This window comes from Bos indicus, chromosome 2, assembly GCF_029378745.1.
Source record: "Bos indicus isolate NIAB-ARS_2022 breed Sahiwal x Tharparkar chromosome 2, NIAB-ARS_B.indTharparkar_mat_pri_1.0, whole genome shotgun sequence".
Lineage (NCBI taxonomy): Eukaryota > Metazoa > Chordata > Mammalia > Artiodactyla > Bovidae > Bos > Bos indicus.
In genome coordinates, this window is record NC_091761.1 from 74,264,695 (window position 1) to 74,292,333 (window position 27,639).

Below are 27,639 nucleotides of genomic sequence, written 5' to 3' on the forward strand. Positions count from 1 at the left end.
ACTTTATCAGCTGAAGATAGAATCAAATATTTTACTCAGCTAAAATGCACAGGGGTACATCAAGGCTGCATATTGTCACCCTGCTTATTTAACCTATATGCAGAGTACATTATGTGAAATGCTGGGCTGGATGAAGCACAAGCTGGAGTCAAGATTTCCAGGAGAAATACCAATAACCTCAGATATGCAGATTATACCACCCTTATGGCAGAAAGTGAAGAAGAACTAAAGAGCCTCTTTTTAATTTTTTTCTTAATTTTTTTATTGAAGGTTAATTGCTTTACAGAATTTTTTTTTCTATCAAACCTCAACATGAATCAGCCATAGGTATACACATATCCCCTCCCTTTTGAACCTCTGTCCCGTCTTCCTCCCCATCCCAACCCTCTAGGTTGATACAGAGCCCCTGTTTGAGTTTCCTGAGCCATACAGCAAATTCCTGTTGACTAGATATTTTACATATGGTAATGTAAGTTTCCATGTTACTCTTTCCATACATCTCACCCTCTCCCCTGGTCCATAAGTCTATTCTCTATGTCTGTTTCTCCAATGTCTGAAAACAAGGGTGCTATTTTGCATTGTCTTATTTTCTGAGAAAGCAGTGACTTGTATTTTTATATAGACTCTGTGTAATTTTTAGCCACATTTAGAAAAATTAAACAATTGTATTTTCCAGATTCTGAAATCTGTTAAGCCCATAAATAAATTCTTCAGAACCATTTTTCTAGATTCCATATGTGTACATTAAAATATAATATTTACTTTCTCTTTTGAACTGTGGTGTTGGAGAAGACTCTTGAGAGTCCCCTGGACTGCAAGGAGATCCAACCAGTCCATCCTAAAGGAGATCAGTCCTGGGTGTTCGTTGGTACAACTGATGATGAAGCTGAAACTCCAATACTTTGGGCACCTGATGCGAAGAACTGACTGATTTGAAAAGACCTGATGCTGGGAAAGATTGAGGGCAGGGGGAAAAGGGGATGACAGTATGAGATGGTTGGGTGGCATCACCGACTCAATGGATATGGGTTTGGGTGGACTCCGGGAGTTGGTGATGAACAGGGATGCCTGGCGTGCTGTGGTTCATGGGGTCACAAAGAGACAGACATGACTGAGCGACTGAACTGAACTGAACTTTCTGACTCACTCCACTCTATATAATAATAGGTTCTAGGTTTATCCATCTCATCAGAACTGACTCAAATGTGTTCCTTTTTATGACTGAGTAATATTCCATTGTGTATATGTACCACAACTTCTTCATCCATTCATCTGTTGATGGACATTGAGGTTGCTTCCATGTTCTAGTAATTGTAAATAGTTCTGCAATGAACAATGGGATACATGTGTCTTTTTCAACCCTGGTTTCCTCAGGGTATATGCCTATGAGTGGGATTGCTAGGTCATATGGTGGTTTTATTCTTACTTTTAAAAGAAATCTCCATATTGTCTTCCACAGTGGCTGTATCAATTTACATTCCCATAAATAGTGCAAGAGTGTTCCCTTTTCTCCACACCCTCTCCAGCATTTATTGTTTGTAGACGTTTTGATGGCCATTCTGACCAGTGTGAGGTGATATCTCATTGTGGTTTTGATTTGCATTTCTCTAATAATGAGCAATGTTGAGCATCTTTTCATGTGCTTGTTAGCCATCTGTATGTCTTCTTTGGAGAAATGTCTTTTTAGGTCTTTTCCCCTTTGATTAGGTTATTTGTTTTCCTGGTATTGAGTTGTATGAGCTGCTTGTATATTTTGGAAATTAATCCTTTGTCAGTTGTTTCATTTGCTATTATTTCCTCCCATTCCGAGGGTTGTCTTTTCACCTTGCTTATAGCTTCCTTTGCTGTGCAAAAGCTTTTAAGTTTAATCAAGTCCCACTTGTTTACTTTTGTTTTTATTTACATTACTCTAGGAGGTGGGTCATAGAGGATCTTGCTTTGATTTATGTCATTGAGTGTTCTGCCTATGCTTTCCTCTAAGAGTTTTATAGTTTCTGGTCTTACATTTAGGTCTTTAATCCATTTTGAGTTTATTTTTGTGTATGTTGTTAGGAAGTGTTCTAATTTCATTCTTTTACATGCAGCTGTCCAGTTTTCCCAACACCATTTATTGAAGAGGCTGTCTTTGCCCCTTGAATATTCTTGCCTCCTTTGTCAAAAGTAAGGTACTCAGAGGTGCATGGGTTTATTTCTGGGCTTTCTATCTTGTTCCATTGGTGTATATTTCTGTTTTTGTGCCAGTACCATACTGTCTTGATGATTGTAGCTTTGTAGTATAACCTGAAGTCAGGAAGGTTGATTCCTCCAGCTCCATTCTTCTTTCTCAAGACTGCTTTGGCTATTAGTGGTCTTTTGTGTTTCCATATGAATTGTGAACTTTGTTCTAGTTCTGTGAAAAATGCCATTGGTAATTTGATAGGGATTACATTGAATCTGTAGATTACATTTGTTAGTATAGTCCTTTTCACAATATTGAGTCTTCCTACTTAGGAACATGGAATATCTCTCCATTTATGTCATCTTTGATTTCTTTCATCAGTGTCTTATAATTTTCTGTGTACAGTTCTTTTGTCTCCTTAGGTAAGTTTATTCCTAGATATTTAGTTCTTTTTCTTGCAGTGGTGAATGGGATTGATTCCTTAATTTTTCTTTATGATTTTTCATTGTTAGTATATAGAAAAGCAAGTGATTTCTGTGTATTGATTTTGTGTCCTACAACTTTGCTAAATTCACTGATTAGCTTTAGTAATTTTCTGATACTATCTTTAGGATTTTCTATATACAGTATCATGTCATCTGCAAAGAGTGAGAGCTTTACATCTTTTCTGATGTGGATTATTTTTATTTCTTTTTCTTCTCTGATTGCTGTAGCTAGGACTTCCAGAACTATGTTGAATAATAGAGCTGAAAGTGGACATCTGCGTCTTATTCCTGATCTTAGGGGGAATGTTTTCAGTTTCTCACAATTGAGAATAATGTTTGCTGTAGGCTTGTCATATATGGCACTTACTATGTTGAGGTAGGTTCCTTCTATGCCCATTTTTTGAAGAGTTTTAATCATAAATCAGTACTGAATTTTGTGAAAGGTTTCTTCTTCATCTATTGAGATTATCATACAGATTTTAGCTTTCAATTTGTTAATATGGTCACATTGATTGATTTGCATATATTGAAGAATCCTTGCATTCCTGGAATAAACTCAACTTGATCATGGTGTATTAGCTTTTTGATGTGTTGCTGAATTCTGTTTGCTAAAATTTTGCTGAGAATATTTGCATCTATGTACATCAGTGATATTGGCCTGTAGTTTTCTTTTTTGTGTGTGTTGTCTTTGTCTGGTTTTGGTTTCAGGGTGATGGTGGCCTCATAGAATGAGTTTGGAAGTGTTCCTGCCTCTGCAATTTTTGAAAGACTTTTGGAAGGATAGGTGTTAGCTCTTCTCTAAATGTTTGATAGAATTCTCCTGTGAAGCCATTTGGTCCTGGGCTTTTGTTTTTGGGGAGTTTTTGATCACAGCTTCAATTTCAGTAGTTGTAATTGGGTTGTTCCTAATTTCTATTTCTTCCTGGTTGTCTTTGAAGATTGCATTTTTCTAAGAATCTGTCCATTTCTTCCAGTTTATCCATTTTATTGACAAATAGATGTTCATAATAGTCTGTTATAATCCTTTGTATTTCTTCATTGTCTGTTGTAACTTCTCCTTTTTCATTTCTAAGTTTGTTGATTTGATTCTTCTATCTTTTTTTTCTTGAATACTCTGGCTAAAGGTCTGGCAATTTTGTTTATCTTCTCAAAGAACCAGATTTTAGTTCTATTAATCTTTACTATTTTTTCTTTCATTTCTTTTTCATTTATTTCTGCTTGGATCTTTTTTATTTCTTTCCTTTTACTATTTTTTTTTGTTGTTGTTTTTCTTTTTCCAGTACTTTTAGGTGTAAACTTAGGCTGTCTATTTGGTGTTTTTCTTGTTTCTTGAGCTAGGATTGTATTGCTTTTGAGTTGTCATGCTTTCATTGTCATTTGTTTCTAGAAATTTTTTGATTTCCCTTTTGACTTCTTCAGTAACCTGTTGGTTATTTAGAAATGTGTTGTTTAATCTCCATGTGTTTGTGTTTCTTACAGTTTTTTTTTTCTTGTAATTGATATCTAGTCTCATTGTGTTGTGGTCAGAAAAGATGCTTGATATAATTTCAATTTTCTTAAATTTACTGGGGTTTGATTTGTGATCCAAGATGTGGTCTATCCTGGAGAATGTTCTATGTGCACTTGAGAAGAAGGTGCATTCTTCTGGATTTGGATGGAATCTCCTGAAGATACCAATGCGATCCATCTCATTTAATGTATAATTTAAGACTTGTGTTTCCTTATTAAATTTTCTGTTTTGATGATCTGTCCATTGGTGTGAGTGGGGTGTTATAGTCTCCTACTATTATTGTGTTAGTGTCACAACTATTGTGTGAATAGGAGAATATAATATTCTCCTATTATGTCTGTTAGTGTTTGTCTTATGTATTGAGATGCTCCTATGTTGGGTGCGTAGATATTTATAATTGCTCTGTCTTCCTCTTGGATTGATCCCTTGATCATTATGTGGTGTCCTTCCTTAACTCTTTAAGGTCTATTTTGTCTGCTATGAGGATTTCTACTCCAGCTTTCTTTTGCTTCCCATTTGCATAGAATATATTTTTCCATCCTCTCACTTTCAGTCTATATGTGCCTTGAGGTCTAAAGTGGGTTTCTTATAGACAACATATATATGGGTCTTGTTTTTGTATCCATTTAGCCAGTCTGTGTCTTTTGGTTGGAGCATTTAATCTATTTACATTTAAAGTAATTATTGATATATATGTCCCTATTGTCATTTTCTTAGTTGTTTTGGTTTGATTTTGCAGATCTTTTTTCTTCTATTTCTTGATTATATAAGTCCCTTTAACATTTATTGTAAAGCTGGTTTGGTGGTATTGAATTCTCTTAACTTTTGCTTGTTTAAAAAGCTTTTAATTTCTCCATAAATTTTGAATGAGATCCTTTTCAGGTACGGTAATCTTGATTGTAGATTTTTCCCTTTCAGTACTTTAAATATATCCTGCCTTTCCCTTCTGGCCAGCAGAGTTTCTGCTGAAAGATCAGCTGTTAAGCATATGGGGTTTCCCTTGTATGCTGGTGGTTGCTTCTCCCTTGGTGCTTTTAATAGTCTTTCTTTGTTAGTCTTTGCTCACTTCAGTTCAGTTTAGTCAATCAGTCGTGTCTGACTTTGCGACCCCATGGACTGCAGCATGCCAGGCCTCCCTGTCCATCACCAACTCCCAGGGTTTACTCAAACGCATGTCCATTGAGTCAGTGATGCCATCTAACCATCTAATCTTCAGTCAGCCCCTTTTCCTCCTGCTCTCAATCTTTCCCAGCATCAGGGTCTTTTCAGTTGAGTCAGCACATCACATCAGGTGGCCAAAGTATTGAAGTTTCAGCTTCAACATCAGTCCTTCCAATGAACACCCAAGACTGATCACCTTTGGGACTCTCAAAGAGTCTTCTCCAACACCACAGTTCAAAAGCATCAATTCTTCTGTGCTCAGCTTTCTTTAGAGTCCAACTCTCACATCCATACATGACCACTGGAAAAACCATAGCCTTGACTAGATGGACCTTTGTTGACAAAGTAATGTCTCTGCTTTTTAATATGCTGTCTAGATTAATCATTGCTTTTCTGCCAAGGAGTAAGCATCTTTTAATTTCATGGCTGCAGTTACCATCTCCAGTGATTTTGGAGCCCCTCAAAATAAAGTCTGCCACTATTTCCACTGTTTCCCCATCTATTTTCCATGAAGTGATGGGACCAGATGCCATGATCTTAGTTTTCTGAATGTTGAGCTCTAAGTCAACTTTTTCACTCTCCACTTTCACTTTCATCAAGAGGCTCTTTAGTTCTTCTTCACTTTCTGCCGTAAGGATGGTGTCATCTGCATTTCTGAGGTTATTGGTATTTCTCCCGGCAATCTTGATTCCAGCTTGTGCTTCTTCCAGCCCAGCATTTCTCATGATGTACTCTGCATATTAATCTTTGTTAGTTTGATTAGTATGTGTCTTGGTGTGTTTCTTCTTGGGTTTATCCTGTATGGGACTCTTTGGAGTCTTGGACTTGATTGACTATTTCCTTTTCCATGTTGGGGAAAATTTCAACTATAATCTCTTCAAAAACTTTCTCATACACTTGTTTTTTCTCTTCTCATTCTGGGACCCCTATTATTTGAATGTTGATGTGTTTGATATTGTCCCAGGGGTCTCTGAGACTATCCTCAGTTCTTTTCATTCTTTTTACTTTATTCTGCTTTTCAGAAGTTATTTCAACCATTTTACCTTCCAGCTCACTGATTCATTCTTCTGCTTCAGATATTCTGCTATTTATTCTTCTAGAGTATTTTTAATTTCAACAACTGTGTTGTTTGTCTCTGCATGTTTATTCGTTAATTCTTCTAGGTCTTTGTTAATTCAGTCTTGCATTTTCTTCATTTTGCTTTCAAGGTTTTTGATCATCTTTACTCTCAGTAGTCTGAATTCTTTTTCAGGTAGTTTGCCTATTTTTTTTTTTTTTCATTTATTTGGACTTCTGTGTTTCTAGTTTGTTCCTTCATTTGTGTATTATTTTTCTGCCTTTTCATTATTTTTCTTTTTTAACTTATTGTGTTTGAGGTCTCCTTCTCCCAGGCTTCAAGGTTGAATTCTTTCTTCCTTTTGGTTTCTGCCCTCTAAGGTTGGTCCAGTGGTTTGTGTAAGATTCTTATAGAGTGAGATTTGTGCTGAGTTTTTGTTTGTTTGTTTTTCCTCTAATGGGCAAGCCTAAGTAAGGTGGTAATCCTGTCTGCTCATGATTGGGTTTGTATTTTTGTTTTGTTTGTTGTTTAGATGAGGTGTCCTGCAGAGGGGGCTATTGGTGGTTGGGTGATGCCAGGACTTGTATTACAGTGGTTTCCTTTTTGTGAGTTCTCACTATTTTATACCCCTTAGGGTTAGTTCTCTGGTAGTCTAGGGTCTTGAATTCGGTGTTCCCACTCCAAAGGCTCAGGGCTTGATTTTTAGTTTTGCATGGGTCAGTCCTGGTTGTTCATTGGAAGGACTGATACTGAGGCTGAAACTCCAATACTTTAGCCACCTCATGCGAAGAGTTGACTCATTGGAAAAAACCCTGATGCTGGGAGGGATTAGGGGCAGGAGGAGCAGGGGACGACAGAGGATGAGATGGCTGGATGGCACCATCAACTCAATGCACATGAGTTTGGGTGAACTCTGGGAGTTGATGATGGACAGGGAGGACTGGTGTGCTATAGTTCATGGGGTCGCAAAGAGTCGGACACGACTGAGCAACTGAACTGAACTGAATTGAAGAGCCTCTTGATGAAAGTGAAAGAGGAGAGTGAAAAACTAGGCTTAAAACTCAACATTCAGAAAACTAAGATCACGGCATCTGGCCCTATCACTTCATGTCATGAAGATGGGGAAACAATGGAAACAGTGAAAGACTTTATATTTTGGGCTCCAAAATCATTGCAGATGGTGACTGCAGCCATGAAATTAAAAGATACTTTCTCCTTGGAAGGGAAACTATGATCAATCTAGACAGCATATTAAAAAGCAGAGACATTACTTTGCCAACAAAGGTCCATCTAGTCAAGGCTATGGTTTTTCCAGTGGTCATGTATGGATGTGAGAGTTGGACTCTAAAGAAAGCTGAGCACAGAAGAATTGATGCTTTTGAACTGTGGTGTTGGAGAAGACTCTTGAGTGTCCCTTGGACAGCAAGGAGATCAAACCACTCAATCCTTATGGAAATCAGTCCTGGATATTCATTGGAAGGACTGATGCTGAAGATGAAATTCCAATCCTTTGGCCATCTGATTCGAAGAACTGACTCACTAGAAAAGATCCTGATGCTAGGAAAGATTGAAAGCAGGAGGAGAAGGGGCTGACAGAGGATAAGATGGTTGGATGGCATCACTGACTCGATGGAGATGAGTTTGAGCAAGCTCCGGGAGTTGGCATTGAACAGGGCTAAGCCTGGTATGCTGCAGTCCATGGGGTCACAAAGAGTCAAACACGACTGAGCAACTGAACTGAACTGAAGACACACAGACTGGCAAAGTTTTCATTAAGTGCCTGAGAATCTGCCTGCAATGCAGGAGGTGCCGGTTCAGTCTTGGGTGGGGAAGATGTCCTGGAGGAAGAAATGGGAACCCAACCCATTATTCTTGCTTGTAGGACCCCATGGAGAGAGGTTCCTGATGGGCTACAGTTCAAAGGGTCTCAGACAGTCAGACACAACTGAGCAATGTCAGCTCCCAAGAAACCAGGAAATCACTAAGAGAAACAAAATCTCTACATGATTCACAGCTAACTAGAAAAATTTATATGAATATATGGAGATATTACATACCTTGGGAAGAGTTTATTGTGTTCATTTGCCTGTTAATTGAAACATTTATTCATTTACTCAATAGTCAAACATCAGTCAAATATCTATTGGTCTCCATGTACTAAAGATACAGATATTAAAAACTCAGACCCTGTCTTGGCCACAGGAATATACAGAAAAGGAAACAAATATATAACACAATTATCTAAGGGCTTCCCTGCAAGTACACCCAAAGAAATATGAGAGGATATGCTGGAGACCAAGCTCAGACTAGCAGCTATGGAAGATTTTTTTGGCAAGAATTCTGTGTGACCTCAAGCCTGAAGTATAGTATAAATAAGCCAGAAGGCTCAGAAATAATCTGAAGGTGGAAGGGGAGGTGCATCAGGGTTGGACAATGGAGAGAAAAAACAGTACATGAAGAGGTACCAGGCGGCTGGATTGGGAAACCATAAGAAATTCAAGATGGTGGCAGGAGAAATGATGGGGCTGGAACCAGTAAGAGGTGATCTGGAGAAGGAAGGCAAAGCCTTCATCATCAGAATATTACACCCTACCTGGAATTTTGGACTTTATTCTGAAGATAATAAAAAGCCACAGAAAGCAGGGGAAGTTGTATGAACATTTCTGCTTTACAGCTGGGTACTATACACAGGGGTTTCAAATCCATGAGGATCATGAAATTCAATGAAATTTCCCAGACTACCAAGTTATAAAGCTTTAAAATGCAGTGTAAGTAGTATAAGTAAGTATTGCTTTGTGAAATGTGGATATTATAATAGATCACAAAGTAAATTTTTCTTAAAGAGGGCTGTGGTCAAAATAATTTGGGAAGCAGTGTTTTAGAAAGATAATTTCAGCAGCTGAAGACAATGAGACCAGATAGGAGATTGTTATTATAACCAATAATAAATGTGGAAAAAAGATGGGCTATTTGGAATCTGTAAGACCATGGAAAGGACTGGCATTTCACTTCTCTGACATTTCTGAAATAGATAAAGCCACCAGACTTTCTATTTTACTCACCTGAAATAAGAACAGCTCCCTCTTTGTATCCAACACTGCTTTTGCCATTTTTCTCCATTTGAGATATCATCCCCTGTTTCTACATGAAAAATTTATTATTCAAAGGACAGTTAAATTGGAGCTTTTTCCATGAAATATTCCAAGTCTCCCCATCTAGACATAACCCAGGATCAATCCTTTCTCTTTTATCACAGTCACCGAAGCAACATGTACCATGAATCACTTTTTATCACTTTCCAGCCTATTATCTGTTCTACACTATAATGGATGCTATTTGGAAAAGGCTTGTTTTATTGTTGGCCTTTTTATTTCTTCTTCATCTTCTCTCTTATAGAATGTTAGATGCTTGAGGGCAGGGTGGAGACTTCCTGTTCACTGTCTACAGGACTAGAAGAGAGGCTGACTGTGGTGAAGGACTGAATAAAAAGTTCTTGAATGAAGTAGTGAATGAACTAGTCTCTTACTAACCTGAAAGAGCTTGAGGCAGAATTGATGTGTGACGGGCACCTGATTCCACAACATTTGCTTCATCATCACACCCCAGTATCCTCATTCCAGTTCCTGTAGTTTCCATTCCACCAAACTGTTTCTTTAAATAGAAAAGACAAAAAGAGTGAAAATCAATGTTAATATTAAGTATATTCCATTTTGAAAATTCTATTTGGTTTAAAAATAAACTGTGGTCATATTCTTACTCCCTGCTAAATGATTACATATATAATACATATCTCACCTCTATTATATTTACAGAGTAGCAGCGTCTTTTATGCTGGTCTTTTATTTTATTTGGGAAATTTTCCCAATGTGAATTCAATGAGTCAATGGGGGAAAGAAGGGCCCATATGTTTTAGAGCTTCCCAAAGGGACAATGCTGTTGATGGTTCCAGGATTTCTATCTCAGTAGTTTCTGGGAAGGTCTTCAACCCCTAGTCACTTTTTCTTTTTCTTGTTTATTTTTAAGAAGCAAGCCAACAGAAGAACATGTTGAGTGGAGAACATTTAATTATAGGCTGTGGCTTTTTTGAATTAAAATAATTAGTATTTTACCAAACATTTCACAATGCTCTTGTTTTTAAGGCTGACAACACTTCCTAATTTAAAAGTCAAACAAAGCTAGCTTTTATTCAGTGAATAAATAAGTTTGCTACTTAACCCTTTGTGCTCCATCTGTTGAGAGGTTTTAGAAACCTGGGTTAAGGAGTAGGCCTTCCGTGGTGGCTCAGTCAGTAAAGAATCTGCCTGCAATGCAGGAGACATGGGTTTGATCCCTGGGTTGGAAAGATCACCTGGAGAAGGGCATGGCAACCCACTCCATTTTTCTTGCCTGGAGAATCCCATGGACACAGGTGCCTGGTGGGCTACAGTCTATGGTGTCAAAAAGATTTGGATCTGACTGAACGACTGATACACATACACACATTCAACGGGGTATTCAGCAAAACAACGGGATCCCTAAAAAGTCAAGTGCAGGCTAAAATCAGAGACTTTCAGCACTAAGACACAGGTACACTAAATCTAGAGTCCATGCTAATGACTGATGGAAAAATTTAAATGACTGTGTAAGCTGACCATACATAATGATCCAGATCTTCCTTTGGGTTGATCGCTACTATATGATATCATAATGAGGTTTAGAAGGGGAAAACAATGATTAAAATCCAAAGATCTGAACTCTAGTTACTTTTTACTATAAATTAGTTGTACAATAACTAGAGGACTCTGCTGCTGCTGCTGCTAAGTCACTTCAGTCATGTCTGACTCTGTGCGATCCCATAGATGGCAGCCCACCAGGCTTCCCCGTCCCTGGGATTCTCCAGGCAAGAATACTGAAGTGGCTTGCCATTTCCTTCTCCAATGCATGAAAGTAAAAAGTGAAACTGAAGTCGCTCAGTTATGTCCGACTCTTAGCGATCCCATGGACTACAGCCTACCAGGCTCCTCTATCCATGGATTTTCCAGGCAAGAGTACTGGAGTGGGGTGCCATTGCCTTCTCCGAGAGGACTCTAACCAAACCAAAATAGAAAAAAAAAAAAATCATCTGAATTAGAGGATGTTAGGGAAGCAAAATAATTATCCCCATACCCTTCTAAGTTCGTGACTGAGATATCATCTGTAATAAAAGACAGATTGTCAGGAGAAAACCAAGTTTAATAACATGTGTACCTCCTATATACATTGGAGATACCCAGGAAAACAGAGTAATCCCTGATGGCCCAACTCACCATCTCCAACAAAAGACATAAGAAGGTGCTGGGAGGTAACCAGGCAAAGCAGAGTAAACAAGGGTGAGGCTGTTTTCGCAGATTTAAGTACTAGCCTTCTCCTTGATAAGAATTTCTGGAAGTTGAGAGTCATTCTGTTAATGGTATAGAAAAGAAGAAATAAAGAAAGTGAAGTCACTCAGTTGTGTCTGACTCTGCGACCCTGTGGACTGTAGCTTATCAGACACCCCTGACCATGAGATGCTCCAGGCGAGAATACTGGATTGGGTTGCCATTTCCTTCTCCAGGGGATCTTGCTGACCCAGGGATCGAACCTGGGTCTCCCACATTGCAGGTAGATGCTTTAACCTCTGAGCCACCAGGGAAGCTTAGAAAAGAAGACACCCTTACAAATGGAGACTTCCTTTATAAATGCAAATATTTCTTGAAAATGATACCTTGGCTCCCTTTACAGAACTTTCCAAAAATAATCAGTGGGAAAGGGAAGAATTGGGAGTCTGTGATTAGTACATGCAAACTATTATATATAGAATGGATAAACAACAAGGTCCTACTGTATAGCAAAAGGAACTATATTCAATATCCTGTAATAAACCATAATGATAAAGAATATGAAATAGGATGTATGTACATGTATAAATGAATTACTTTGCTACACAGCAGAAAATCACACAACACTGTAAATCATATGTAATGTTTTCAATAAAATTAAAAAAAAATCAGTCTAAATCTTTATGCCAAAGAGGCATATTTTGCTATAACTGATTCCAAAATCTTGGCTCTCTATGTACCATTGCCAAACAGATATACAGAGACAGAGTTATGGAGGAGAAAGAGTGGCTTTATTACTTTGCCAGGCAAAGGGGAATCCAGTAGTCTAGCACCTCAAGAACTGTGCATACCTCCTTGGTAAATGTTGTTGTTCAGTCACTAAGTAATGTCTGACTTTTGTGACCCCATGGACTGCAGCATGCCAGGCTCCTCTGTCCTCTGCTATGTCCTGGAGTTCACTCAAATTCATGTCCACTGAGTCAGTGATGTTATCTACTCATCTCATCCTCTGTCATCCTCTTCTCCTCCTGCCTTCAGTCTTTCCCAGCATCAAGGTCTTCTCCAAATGAACTGGCTCTTCCCATCAGGTAGCCAAAGTATTGGAGCTTCTTCAGCTTCAGCATCAGTCCTTCCAATGAATATGCAGGGTTGATTTCCTTTAGGATTGACTGGTTTGATCTCCTTGCAGTTCAAGGGACTTTAAAGAGTTTTCTCCAACACCGTGATTTGAAAGCATCAATTCTGCAGCACTGAGTTGGAAAAACCATAGCTTTGACAATACAGATCTTTGTCAGCAAAGTAGTGTCTCTGTTTTTTAATGCACTGTCTTGCTTTGCATAGCTTTCCTTCCAAGGAGCACACATCTTTTAATTTCATGGCTACAGTCACCATCCACAGTGATTTTGGAACCCAAGAAAATAAAATATACCACTATTTCTATTTACTTTCCCCATTTCTGTTTGCCATGAAGTGATGGCATGAGATGCCATGATCTTAGTTTTTTTAATGTTGAGTTTCAAGTCAGCTTTTTCACTCTCCTCTTTCACCTTCATCAAGGTGCTCTTTAGTTCCTCTTTACTTTCTGCCATTAGAGGGGTGTCATCTGCATATCTGAGGACTTTGATATTTCTCCTGGCAATATCAGGATTACAGCTTGTCACTCATCCATCTCAGCATTTTGCATGAAGTACTCTCCATATAAGTTAAATAAGCAGTGTGACAATATACAAACCTGAACCACTTTCCCAAGTTTGAGCCAGTCTGTTGTTCCATGTCCATTTCTAACTGTTGCTTCTTGACCTGCATACAAGCTTCTCAGGAGCTAGACAAGAAGATCTGTTGCATGCAGGCATGCTTAGTTTCTCAGTCATGTCCAACTCTTTCCAACCCTATGGACCATGACCTACCAGGCACCTCTGTCCATGGGATTCTCCAGGGAAGAATATTGCAATGTGTTCCCTTTCCTACTCCAGTGGATATTCCTGATCCAGGGATTGAACTGGAGTCTCCTGCACCCCCTGCATTGGCCAGTTGATTCTTTTACCACTGAGCCACCTACATAGCCATTCCCTGGTGAATAGGAAGAGGTTATATATTCAGGCAGGGTTTTTTGATAAGGATAAAGGCCTGTGACAATCTTTCATTCTTCCTTCTTCTGCAAAGTTTCAAAAGAGTGAAGTTGCTGAGATTAGTTGGTCTTCTCATATTGATGAGTCTCTCTGGTCCATTTAATCTTGCCCCAGGTGGTTTGTTACTGCTCCTCCCTTGATTACCAAATGTACTACCCTTTGGAACTCTGAGAAGGTCATGGAAGCTGGAGTTTTGCCTACAAGAAATAGGGGACCAAAAAGTCTCCATGCCCAGGAACCCCACAGGGCTCTGCTTAGCATCACAATCAATTCTGCTCCCCTTCAAGGAACTAAAGACAAATTTGAGATTAAATCCTATGTCTCCTGCTTACCATCCTCATAATCCAATTTTCTGCTGATGGGTAGGGCTGTGTTACCTCCTTGTATTTTGTCCTGAGGCAAAACTATGGTAAGGGTAATGATGACCTCCTCCAGAAGGACTTATACCAGCATGCCATGCCTCCCAGGACTGCTGCAGTCAGTGTCCCTGACCCTATGGCTGGCCACTGTCAACCCATGCCTCTTCTGGAGACTTGCGAACACGCACAGGCAAGTCTGACTCAGTCTCTTGTGCAGTCACTACTCCTTTCTCCTGGGTCCTGGTGCACACAAAATTTTATTTGTGCCCTCTGAGAGTCTCTGTTTTCCTAGTACTGAGGAAGATCTGTAATCAAATACCACTGGACTTCAAATTTCATACAAAGATAGGAAAAATAAAGAACAGACATGGTATAGACCTAACAGAAGGAAAAGATATTAAGAAGAGCTGGCAAGAATACACAGAAGAGCTATACAGAAAAGATCTTAATGACCCAAATAACCAGGATGGTGTGATCACTCTAGGCCAGACAACCTGGAATGTGAAGTCAAATGGGTCTTAGGAAGCATCACTATGATGTTTCACTATGAAGAAGCCAAGCTACTTCAAATCCTATTAGATGATGCTGTGAAAGTGCTGTACTCAACATGCCAGCAAATTTGGAAAACTCAGCAGTGGCCACAACTGGAAAAGGTCAGTTTTCATTCCAATTCCAAAGAAGGACAAGGACAAAGGATGTTTAAAGTACTGTACAATTGCACTCATTTCACATACTAGCAAGGTAATGCTCCAAATCCTTCAATCTAAGCTTCTACAGTATGTGAACTGAGAACTTCCAGATGTTCAAGCTGGATTTGGAAAAGGCACAGGAACCAGAGATCAAATTGGCAGCATCCATTGGATTATAGAAAAGGCAAAAGAATTCCAGAAAAACATCTACTGTTTCATTGATTATGCTAAAGCCTTTGACTGTGTGAACACACCAAACTGTGGCAGATTCTGAAAGAGATGGGAATACCAGTCCACCTTACCTGCCTCCTGAAAAACCTGTAGGCAGGTCAAGAAGCAACAGTTAGAACTGGACATAGAACAACAGACTGGTTCCAAATAGGAAAAGGAGTACGTCAAGGCTGTATATGGACATGCTGCTTATCTAACTTCTATGCAGAGTACATCATGCACAATGCAGGACTGGATGAAGCACAAGCTGGAATCAAGATTGCAGGGAGAAATAGCAATGATCTCAGTTATGCAGATGACACCATCCTTATGGCAGAAAGTGAAGAGGAACCAGAGGCTTTTGATAAAGGTGAGAGGAAAGTGAAAAAGCTGGCCTAAAACTCAACCTCAATATTCAAAAAATGAAGATCATGGCATCTTGTCCAATCACTTCATGGAAAATAGATGTGGAAACAATGGAAACAGTGACAGATTTAATTTTGGGGGGCTCTAAAGTCACTGTGGATAGTGATTGCAGCCATGAAATTAAAAGATGCTTGCTCCTTGGAAGAAAAACTATCACAAATCTAGACAGTATATTAAAAAGCAAAGCATTGCTTTGCCAGCTAAAGTCCATATAGTCAAGGCTATGCTTTTCCAGTAGTCAGGTATGTATATGACAGTTGGACCATAAAGAAGGCTGAGCTCTGAAGAATCGATGCTTTCGAACGGTGGTATTGGAGAAGACTTTGGAGAATCCCTTGGACTGCAAGGAGATCCAACAAGTCCATCCTAAAGGAAATGAACCCTGAATGTTGAGTGTAAAGAGTGATGCTGAAGCTGAAGCTCCAATACTTTAGCCACCTGATGCGAAGAGCCAACTAATTGGAAAAGACCCTGGTGCTGGGGAAGACTGAGGGCAGGAGAAGCGGGTGAGAGAGAATGAGACGGTTAGATAGCATCATTGACTGAATGGACATGAATTTGAGCAAACTCAGGGAGATGATGGAGGACAGGGAAGCCTGGAGTGCTGCAGTCCATTGGGTTGCAAAGAGTCAGACGCAACTGAGTGAGTAAACAGCAGCAACAGCAGTCTTTGTAATATTTTTCAAGATCCTGGTGTTTCAGCCTCAGTCTTCTCATCTGTTGAGAGAGGATGACATGCTGGTTCAGGACGGTGTGAGAATTCACTAAAGAGTTTTATGTGGAATACCTGTGAAAAATACTAAGGGCTCATTTTTTTTTCTGCAAATGAACACTGGTAACTTGAAACATTACTGGGCCTAACTGGGAAAAGTTGACTGAGATCCAAAAGGGATGGAGAAAGAACCCTTGGAGGAACTGGGAAGATTCACCATGGGGAAGTAACAGCAATATTTTGCAAAGAGAAGTGGGTTGGGAGTTGGGAATACAATTTATTCACTCACCACTGACACCAAATACTGGGGCTAGGGGAATGTCCTCTTTTGGACCTAATTTATCTTGATTTACAAAATCAGGAGAGTGGAGATGTTCTTTGAGGTTGCTGTTGCTTTTTTTTGTTTTTTTAAGGTAGACGTAGAAATAAGACCAATGCTATAAAGCAACCAAAGTATTTTTGGGGGGTTGGTTAGAAATAGCAATCCAGGAGACTCCGATATGTGTTGAAACTCAAATGTGCTCTAAGGAGAATTGAAAACCAAAGGATTTTTAAAGGAAAAAGGAGAAAGTTTTCATAAATTTCTAGAATTCTGATTCATGCTGATGGTCTGGAACCATTCTTGTCTATACATGACTGTTCATTGCGGCTACTACTATGCAAGAGTTTGTTGGGTAAGCCATCTTTGAGAATGCTTTTGTGGTTTTGCCCAGTTCATGGTGCACGTTCCATACAAGTGGAAATGTGTATGGACCCCACTTCCTCAGTAGCCTCCTGGCTCCATTTTTGTGCTCTGGTGCCATTATGGACTCCATTTTATTCATTCTTAACAACTATAACAATTATCCAAATTTAAGAATAAACTGAGTAGCTACTGGTGGATGTTTACAAAGAACCCCTTAAAAATTATAATTATTTTAAAGGAGAAAAATAGATTAGAATTATTAAATCTTTGTATTTTCTCAAATATTATTCCTTCTGTTCACAATATCCTTTCTCTCATTTTGTCCCCTAGCTAATCCATATTAAGACCAACTAATATATCACCTCTTTGGGGAAACTTTTCCAGGGTCTCTCGACCTAGTAAAGTCACCGTGTTTCTGCTTTCCCTCAGGATTTTGTGCTTATTTCTATCATTGTGGCTAGTCTTGGGGCAAAAATGTAATTAGAACATAATTTGTCATGATAAGAAAATGGAAACCTCTACAAACGGGGAATTGAAAAATCATGGGTTATCCATCTGATGAGATATTTCAGAGTCATTTAAAATTTTGTCCTTGAGGAGTTTTTTTTTTTTTCTTTAAGATGTAAAATTGTTTTTTATAGTGTTACCTGGAAAAAGAAGGTACAAAATTGTACATATAAATGTATTTAAATTGATCAGCTTTATTGAGGTATAATTGACACACAGTCTTGTATAATTTTAAGGTGTACAGCATAATGATTTGACTTACATACACCATGAAGTAATTATCACAATAATTTTAGTAAACATCCACATCCATCATCTTATATAGACATACAATTTAAAAAAAAGACAGAAAAATTTTTTTCTTACGAGAGCTCTTGGGATTTGTTCTCTTAACAACTTTCATACATAATATGTGCTTAGTCACTTAGTCGTGTCCGACTCTTTTTGACCCCATGAACAGTAGCCCACCAGGCTCCTCTGTCCATGGGATTATCCAGGCAAGGATACTGGAATGGGTTGCCATTTCCTTCTTCACACATGTAACATAGGGCAGTGCTAATTGTACTCTCATGGTATACATTACATCCGTAGTACTTTATCTTGTAACTGGAAGTTTGTACCTTTTGACTACCTTCATCTGACTCTCACTTCCTTGACTCCCCCACCTCTTGGTAACCACATGCTTGAGATCTTTTTCTATGATTTCATTTGTTTGTTGTTTGAAGTATAATGGACTTGCAACTCTATATTAGTTCCTAGTGCACAACATATCAATATTGTATTTAAACTGTTTTAAATATGTTTATGAAGACCTGAAAAGAAGCATATACATTAAAATAACAGTTCATTTCAAAGTGAGTAAATATGGGTACATGTTTACTTTTTATCTCTACTGTTCCATGGATCCATATTTTCTAGAATGAACATTCTTATTTTTGTAATGAAAAAAATTGTTCAAAATGGAAAGTGAATACAAAAAAAAAATTCGGCTTTCTAATTCATGATACAATAGTGTATTTGTAATAGTTGATACTCATGCTACTCGGCATATCTAGAATGTTACCAAGTTCCTGGAATTTGTGCTGTAGGTAGGCATAAAAAAGTATCACATATGATTTCTGATGAGCAGTCTTTCTTTTTTGGAAGCTTCTGCTCTTCATTCTCGTTCAGTATCTGGTACCACAGTCCACCCACAGGAAGACTGAACCCAGCAGACTATAAAATCACAGGATGAGGTCAGAGAATGCAGCCTGCCTAAATAGGAGGCTGGGATTTAAAAAAAAAAATAAAACACATACCTTACCAATGTTCTTCTCATTTCCTTATGTTACTTCCCCTGACTCTGGCTAAAATGGTGACTAGATTGTTAGGCTTGTAGATTTGGATTCCAGCTTCTCTTTCATTTCTTTCAGTCTCAATTCTGCCCTGGCCTCAGCTCATGAGCCGGTTCTTCTTAGGGTCCTGTTTTGAGAGGAATGAGGGTTCTGTTATTATAACATAACAAAGCTCTGACTAGATATCAGAAAGAGAAAGAACCATTTCATTTCAGGGTGGAGGCGTTGCACACGGCTTGCGTCAGGTGCTTGGAACAGGCTAGAAAATGTCAACCGTGTGACAATGGGACTCAAGCTATTTGTCTAGTGTCCCCTCCTTCAATCATCAAACACTGAGAAATATTTGACACTAGCCCAGGCTTACCACTAGGTGTTCAAACAAAGAGGAATAAGCCTCAAGAGGCTCATCAGGGTGTCAGCAGGCAGAGGTAGGAAGAATTAATTGCAGTGTTGAGTAATATGCACAGTAGTGTAGTTATATGCTAGTTAGACTGAAATGTATATATGAATTTGCCTTGAAATGTAAGCAGATATAAAGAACTGAGTTTTAAGAGTGGTGAGAATTTATCTCCCAGATGTGGGAAAAGGGAAGAAGAGGTAGTACTTCAGATGTACAAATAGGTGTATGTGGTGGGAGATTGTCATTCAATTGGTTAATACTTAGTGAGAACCTAGGTGTGATAGGAGTTGTACTGGACACTCCTTTAGGCAATGGAAATCAGCATCTCAAGTTGGGCATGTATTATAGGAAAACAACATTAGAGAGAAAAAAACATTAAAAGATATAATACCTGTTCTGCCCTCAAGGAGGTGGAGCATAAATTCCCACTCCTTTAGTGTGGACTATACATAATAATTTCAAAGAGTAAAATATGGAAAAGGGTACAGAGAGAATAACTTAACAGTGGTGAATCCTGACAAACACTGCCTCAGCCTCATGGTCAAAGTCAGCATCAACAGTGATGTCGTGCTGACAGTATATGTCCTTGACGTGATGGGATGAAAATGGCGCTTTACCTCTGTTGTCTTTTTCCTCAAAACATGCAATCCCAAGCTAAAAATGAGGGGGGGTGGAGAACAAGCCAGAAATTTCAACAAAAAGACATGTCACACAATGCATCTATACATTGCCAGTACTCTTGAAAACTTTAAAAGTCATCCAAAGCAAGTAATACATAAGAAATTATCAAAGCTAAGAGGAGCCTGTGGAGACAAAACAAATAAATGTACTTTGATACTCTAGGTGGGGTCCTGGACAATTAAGTGAAAACTAAGGAAATCTGAATAGAACATGGACTTTAATAGTGAACGAGTATTGTTTCACTCATTCTGACAAGTGTACTAAGTTAAGATGATAATAATAGGGGAACCTGGATGTGTAGAAGAGACTTCCTATAGCATCTTTGTAATTTTTCTATAAATCTAAAATTGTTTTTAAAAATATAAGGTCAATGGATGATATGTGCTGTGAAACAAAGTAAAGCGAGGAATGGGGAGAAAGAAATTGGGGAGAGAGAAGTTTTTTGGAAGGGATTGTAAGAGACTCTACTATGAGCAGGTGATAATAAAAAAGGCTGGAATGAAGAGAGAAGAACATGTCAGTTTCTGTGGGAAGAGCCTGCCAACAGATGGCATGTTTCAAAGGCCTTGAGGCATTCTGAACTATGCTTGGTTGGTTTTAAGAACAGAAAACAGGTAAGTTTGGACAGAGTGCTGAGAACTGGTAGGAAGGTCGCAAGATGAGGTAGAAGAGGACATTGAAGTTAGATTATGAAAAAGTTTAGCAGTCATAGTGGAGGATTTGAATTTGACTTGAAGTGAAATAAAACAATGTTATATGATTTCCCTCAAATATTTTCCAGACTTCATTGTCTGTTTGCATGGACAGTTGACAGTAGAGGGCAGAGCAGAAACAAAACATTCAGGGCACTTATTACAGTAGAGTAGATCAATGGTGATGGGTTACCAGAGTCAGGATGGTAGTGGTGGCATTGATAAGAAGTAGATAGGGTTTGGATGTATTTGGAAGAAACATGCCACGCCAATGTATCAGACATAGTAAGGAAAGAGGAAAAAAAGAAAGAATGCTTGTAAAATCTTTCAAGCACTTGAGTAGGTGGTGGCACCATTTACAAAACTGAGGAAGACCTGAGGAGCAGCAGGTTTGAGAGGTAAATCAGGAATTTGAATTTTGGATGTGTGACATTTGAGAAGCACATTAGGTCTCAAACCAGAGATTCAAATAAGTAGTTAAGTAGATGAATTTAGAGTGCAAGGGTGAGATGAGAACTGAAATAAACATTTAGGAGTCATCAGTTTATATGAATGGTGCTTCAAGCGTGAATGGTGAATTTATATAGGGAGTGGTTGTAAGTTAAAGGTGTTTGAAGACTGAGCCCTGTGGAACTCCAACATTTAGGGGTTGAAAGGAAGAGAATTTAACAAATGAATCTTCTAGGAAGGTAGAAGTAAAAGCAGGAATGATTGTATTTCAGAAACCAAGTACAGGAATTGTTTCCAAAAAAGGGAGAAGTCTACAGTGTCAAATGCTGTGGAGGGTTAATTAAGTAATATCAAGACTGGGGATTGACAACTGAATTAGCTCCCTGGACAAAAGTAGTTTAAGGGAATGATGGGAATAAAGACATAATTGAATAAGTTCAAGAGAGATTGCAGAATAATAAAGTGAAAACCATTAGTATAATCAACAACATTTGCTGTCAGTTTTGACAAAAAGAGGAAACAAAAAGTATGGTAACTGGAGAATATGATGCAAAAACAAGGTAAAATTTTATTTTTGACTGGGCATGTATTAAGCATGATTTCAAGTTGAGAAAATCTATCCAGTAGAGAAGGAATGATTGATTACCTAAAAGGAAACAGGGACAATTGTAGGCACAAAATAATTTAGAGAAAAGAATAAATGGTATCCAGATGTTACCAAGTCCAAGCTTATTCTGCTCACTGCAAAATAGGCCAATAAATCTTGGAGACAAGGTGTTCAGGCAAGCAATATAACTTTATTCAGAAATCCAGCTGACCAAAAAGATGGCAGACTAATGTCTCAAAATAACCATCTTGTTGGGGCCCAGGTGCCAGGTTCTTTCGTGGGTCAGAGACGGGGGGAGGTGAGGAAACAAAGTAAAAACACCATTTAATTCTTGCAAATATCTCCTAGAATGGCAAACCTCAGGCAGGGAGATGTGTTAATTTCTTTCTTCCTGCAGTCTACAGGTGGACAGGATTATGAACAAAGCTACTTTAGTTTAACAGTCAGGCACAGGGGGTCTGTGTTCCCTAAGGTAGGCCTTTATGTATGCTTATAAAAAGCAGGAAAAAAAGGGTTAAAGCAAGAGGAATGGATTCGGCATGGAGTCAAAATTGACTTTTTCTGGTTACAAGGATGTAAGTAGAGGGATCTACTTATATAGGGGTCTGAGTAGTTAATTCACTCTATGAGAGAAGTGGTTGGATGTAAGAGTGCAGATTACAATAAACTGTGGAAAATTATGAAAGAGATGGGAATACCAGACCACCTGACCTGCCTCTTGAGAAATTCGTATGCAGGTCAGGACGCAACAGTTAGAACTGGACATGGAACAACAGACTGGTTCCAAATAGGAAAGGGAGTACGTCAAGACTGTATATTGTCACCCTGCTTATTTACCTTATATGCAGAGTACATCATGAGAAACACTGGACTGGAAGAAGCACAAGCTGGAATCAAGATTGCCAGGAGAAATATCAATAACCTCAGATATGCAGATGACACCACCCTTATGGCAGAAAGTGAAGAGGAACTCAAAGGCCTCTTGATGAAAGTGAAAGTGGAGAGTGAAACAGTTGGCTTAAAGCTCGACATTCAGAAAATGAAGATCATGGCATCTGGTCCCATCACTTCATGGGAAATAGATGGGGAAACAGTGGAAACAGTGTCAGACTTTATTTTTTTTGGGCTCCAAAATCACTGCAGATGGTGACTGCAGCCATGAAATTAAAAAAACTCTTACTCCTTGGAAGGAAAGTTATGACCAACCTAGACAGCATATTCAAAAGCAGAGACATTACTTTGCCAACAAAGGTTCGTCTAGTCAAGGCTATGGTTTTTCCTGTGGTCATGTATGGATGTGAGAGTTGGACTGTGAAGAAGGCTGAGCACTGAAGAATTGATGCTTTTGAACTGTGGTGTTGGAGAAGACTCTTGCGAGTCCCTTGGACTGCAAGGAGATCCAACCAGTCCATTCTGAAGGAGATCAGCCCTGGGATTTCTTTGGAAGGAATGATGCTAAAGCTGAAACTGCAGTACTTTGGCCACCTCATGCGAAGAGTTGATTCATTGGAAAAGACTCTGATGCTGGGAGGGATTGGGGTCAAGAGGAGAAGGGGACGACAGAGGATGAGATGGCTGGATGGCATCACTGACTCGATGGACGTGAGTTTGAGTGAACTCTGGGAATTGGTGATGGACAGGGAGGCCTGGCATGCTGCGATTCATGGGGTTGCAAAGAGTCGGACACGACTGAGCAACTGAACTGAACTGAACTGAAGGAGCTTTAATTCCAGAAGTATTTTGAGGAGTCTGGTAAGAATTGAAGCTTGAATACAATTAGGGGACTTACAGCCTAGTAGATGGAAGAACATTTCTTAAACTTACCTTAGAAAGAGAGACTGTAAGGAAGTACATTCATGTTCTTTGAGGTAGGGGCACATATCAGTTCAAATGATGATTTCCTTCTTGGAGAAGGTACTTGGGTCATTTGCTGTGGTACAGTAGGCAGTGTTGAAAGGAGGAAGGGTGACTCTGTGTGCTTCCCATATCCCAGCTGTGAACATTGTTGACACCCAGAAATGAGACTGGGACAGCAAACTGAAGTCATGGAAAGAGGTTTAGACTTGGTGTTTGAAATTAGGGTGCTGCAGTGGGTTGAGTGGTGACTCATCCTCCCCAAATTATATGTCCATGCCCTAATCACAGAGCCTGGGAACATGACCCTGTTTAGGGGAAAAAAAAAATTCTTTACAGGTGTCATTAAGTTGAGGAACTTAAGCTGAGATCATTCTATATGTGTGGGCCTTAAGTCCAATAAGTCTGTATAGGAGAAGGCAAAATAGACACACAGAGAAGGTTTTGTGAAGACAAGCAGAGAGTGGAGTGATTCATCTTCAAGCAAGGAATAGCAAGTACTGCCAGCAGTCACCAAAAGTTAGGAGAAAGTCATGAAACAGATTCTCTGGCAAAGTCTCTAGGGAGAACCAGCCAAACACCATTATTTGATATTCAACCTTCAGATGGTAAAAGAATAAACTTCTGTTGCTTTAACCCACCAAATTTCTGGTAATTTGTTATGAAAGTCCTAGGAAACAAACACAAGTGCCTAAGTAAAGGACAATAGGGTGACATACATGAACATACATGGCTTTTTAGACTTTTAAATTAACTAATTCTTAAAGAGATTTGTCAGTAGCTTGGGATCTCTTCAGCCTAGTACTGTTGTAGCTGATATAAAAAATCCTTAAGTGTAATACTGAATGCCATTACAGTACAGTGCTAGAAACTATTCCATCTTAATGAATAAGGAAAGAGACTAGAATGGATGAGTTAAACAAGGGGGAATAACTGTGTGTGAAAGAGAACATGCCAACTGTTTCACTAGAAGATCTAACTCAAGGACAGGTCTTTAGTGCTGTAGGACTCCTCCCGCATGAGATCAGCAAGAACTAACTAACTGAAATGTCTTGAGGTGTTGAGGGACAAGGCATTTTGGTCTGACCTGACCTTGTGACTTGATCTAGAACAGCTCCCCCCAAATATCACGGAGGACAAAATAATGGAAGTCTGTAGAAATCCTCCTGGATTCTTTCTTTTTTGTTCTTTTAATAATCATTCTGGTAGTTTCCAGTGTTTTCCTTTAGGACATAAGAAGCTTCCTTAATTTTGGTCCTCAAAGGCAGATGTCATTGCTCTCTGGATCTATGTGTTTCTGCTCCATCTGGTGTAGCACAAGTGTCAGCCTGGTCTTGCCCACCTGGCAGATACTTCCTCTGGCTTCTCCATGCTGGGTGATGGAGAGCTGTATTACTCATCTGTGTAGTCTTTTGACAAATATTGCACCTCATACTCTAGATATAGAAAATACTTCAGAAAAGGTATAGTCAGTGGATCAGAAAGACTGACAGGACATTTTCGTGTCAACATGTGAAGAGCATGTGAATACATGAACGTAATTTTAGAAAATAAACTTACTCAGGGAAAGAGACAAAAGGTATGCTATTTCAATAGGGTAGTCAGGGACAAATTCTGAATGGGTGACATTAGAGCATAGACATACATTATAATGCATGTGGGGGAGAATATTCTAGACAGAAATAAGAACAGGTGAAATCCCTTAGACAGAATGAACTTGGCATATCTGAGTGACAACAGGAAGATTAAGGAAGATGTTGTTTACTGAACCAGGAATAAAGATGATATTATTGAGACAGGATTTTATTAAGTGGTATGGTTTTACATGTAGGTAGAACAGTGAGTAAGGTCACATAGAACAGTGAGTAAGGTCACATGTTTTCAAAGTTTCACAATGATTTTAGGGTAGAGAAGAGACAATGGGAAGACATGAGTGAGTTCTGGGAAACAACTTGAGAGGGTTTCTCAGTATTTGAGATAAATGAGAGAGTCTAGAATGATAATAAGGCAAGTGCTAGAAAACAAATTGATTCAAGATATATTTGAGGATAGAGTCAACAGGATGTGTTGGTGAATTAAAAAGTCGATGCCAAAAAAAAAAAAGAAGAAATGAAGGTAATCTCCAAGGCTCTTTATTGAACAATTGGGTGTACATTGATGACATTTATTGAGATAAGGAAGACTAGAAAATAATAATATTGAGAAAGAAGGTGGGAAACAAAGAGTTCTGTTTTTAGATATTTAAAATTGCAATCTATCTCAGATGCTTAGGTGACATATTGCATAGGCAGAGAGAAATATGAATATGATGCTTAGGACAGAGATTCAAGCTGGAATTTGGTGTTTATAACCATAAATTAGAATGAGCTAAACTTGGCAGTAAGTGAAAGATGAAATATCCATGCTGACATGTAGGGATGGCAAAGTGAAAGTGAAGTCGCTCATTCGTGTCCGACTCTTTGCGACCCCGTGGACTGTAGCCTACCAGACTTCTCTGTCCATGAGATTCTCCAGGCAAGAATTCTGGAGTGGGTTACCATTTCCTTCTCCAGGGGATCTTCCCGACCCAGGGATCGAACCCAGGTCTCCCTCATTGGAGGCAGACGCTTTAACCTCTGAGCCACCAGGGAAGCCCCAAGGGGCCTAAAAAGTCTTCAAATCTATAAAATAAAAAAAGTGCTGCTGCAACACAAAGTATCCTTCCTTGCAAAAGGGATGGACACCTGTAAGATGGCATCAAAAGCCAAATTGAAACTGTCTTTTCGTTCCCTTCCAATCACATTGGGACACTGGGTCAACTTACTACTCTTTAGTGACTTGTGATGGGGAGGTGTGTCTATGTACATGAACTATCTGGAGATGGACAGTTTTTGATTAAGAAATGTATTTAAAATAGGTAATTTTTTTCTCATTGTAAAGTATTCTTCCTGAAATTCTCTGCTAAGAAAGATTGAGGCCACAAGTCTTTCAAAGAGATCTTGAGGCTATTGTGTCCTACCTGGCATCAGGTCAGTATCTAAGAACAATTTAAGTTGGTATGACAGAAGATCACCTTAATGGGAAAATTGTTTTAAACTTTGAGACAAGGAGTCAAAGTTTAAGAATAAAATCAGGACTGGAAATGTGAATTCACATGTCTTACATATATATTGAGGTTTAAAACCATGAGTGTGGTCATGTTTTCCAAGAAAGAAACACGTCCACAGCAGAGTCAGACACAAAGTTGGATTCTCTATAAAGTAAATACCTTCTTATGTAACTGTTAAAAGGATAGATATAGAGAAATGTTTCAATAGAATTCATGTCTGTCACATGGCAGGTCTCCATAAATCTTTAACCAGTTAATGAAAGAATGGAATAAATGAAGATGTAATTGAGAGGAAGAGAAACACACCTGAACAAAAATCTGAAAGAAACAGTTATTGGGGTAGAGCCAAGACAGAGCAGCATCAAGGAAGCCAAAAAATAGAGAATTCTAAGAATTTAGAAATTGTTTACTATATCAAATGAGGAAGAGAAATTCAGTTCACAAGGAATCAACATCCCTGGTTCCTTGCTGACCTTGATGAGAACAATTTTAATATCAATAGCATATATTAGAATGCTAGGGAATACAGAGGAGAAGGCTTCCTGGAAGAAGTGATATTAGGCTTGAATCTTAAACAACCAGTAAGGGTTTTCTGGAAAAGTAAGAGAGGATTTAACATATTAGTTAATATTTTTTAAGCACTTTGTATCTTGTTCCTCAACTAATCCTTGACAACTCTATGGCCTGTGAACCTCATAAATAGTACCTTACTTTAGTCAAGTGCTAATAATGACAAGATAACTTTTTGAACACATAAGTGTGTCAGACCCTTTGTAAAGTACTACAGTTCACACAAAGGTGCTAGAAATACAGTCCAGTCTTCAGGATCCTTATGATGTATTTGCAAATGGAAAATAAATCAAGTTGACTTAGAAATTACATGTCTGGCCCTATATTCTGCTTTAAGGGCCCAGAGATAAAACCCACAAAACATGTCTGGGGAATTCATAGTTTCATGGTGCTTAACACACAGGTTAGTAGACAATTACAGTTTTATATGATAAATGGTATGAGTACAAAGGGCTCTGGGTACAAAGAGGAAAGATACCTAACCTAGATCAGGAAGAGGTCATGGAAAGCACAGAAGGACTAGTAAACTTTGAGCTCAG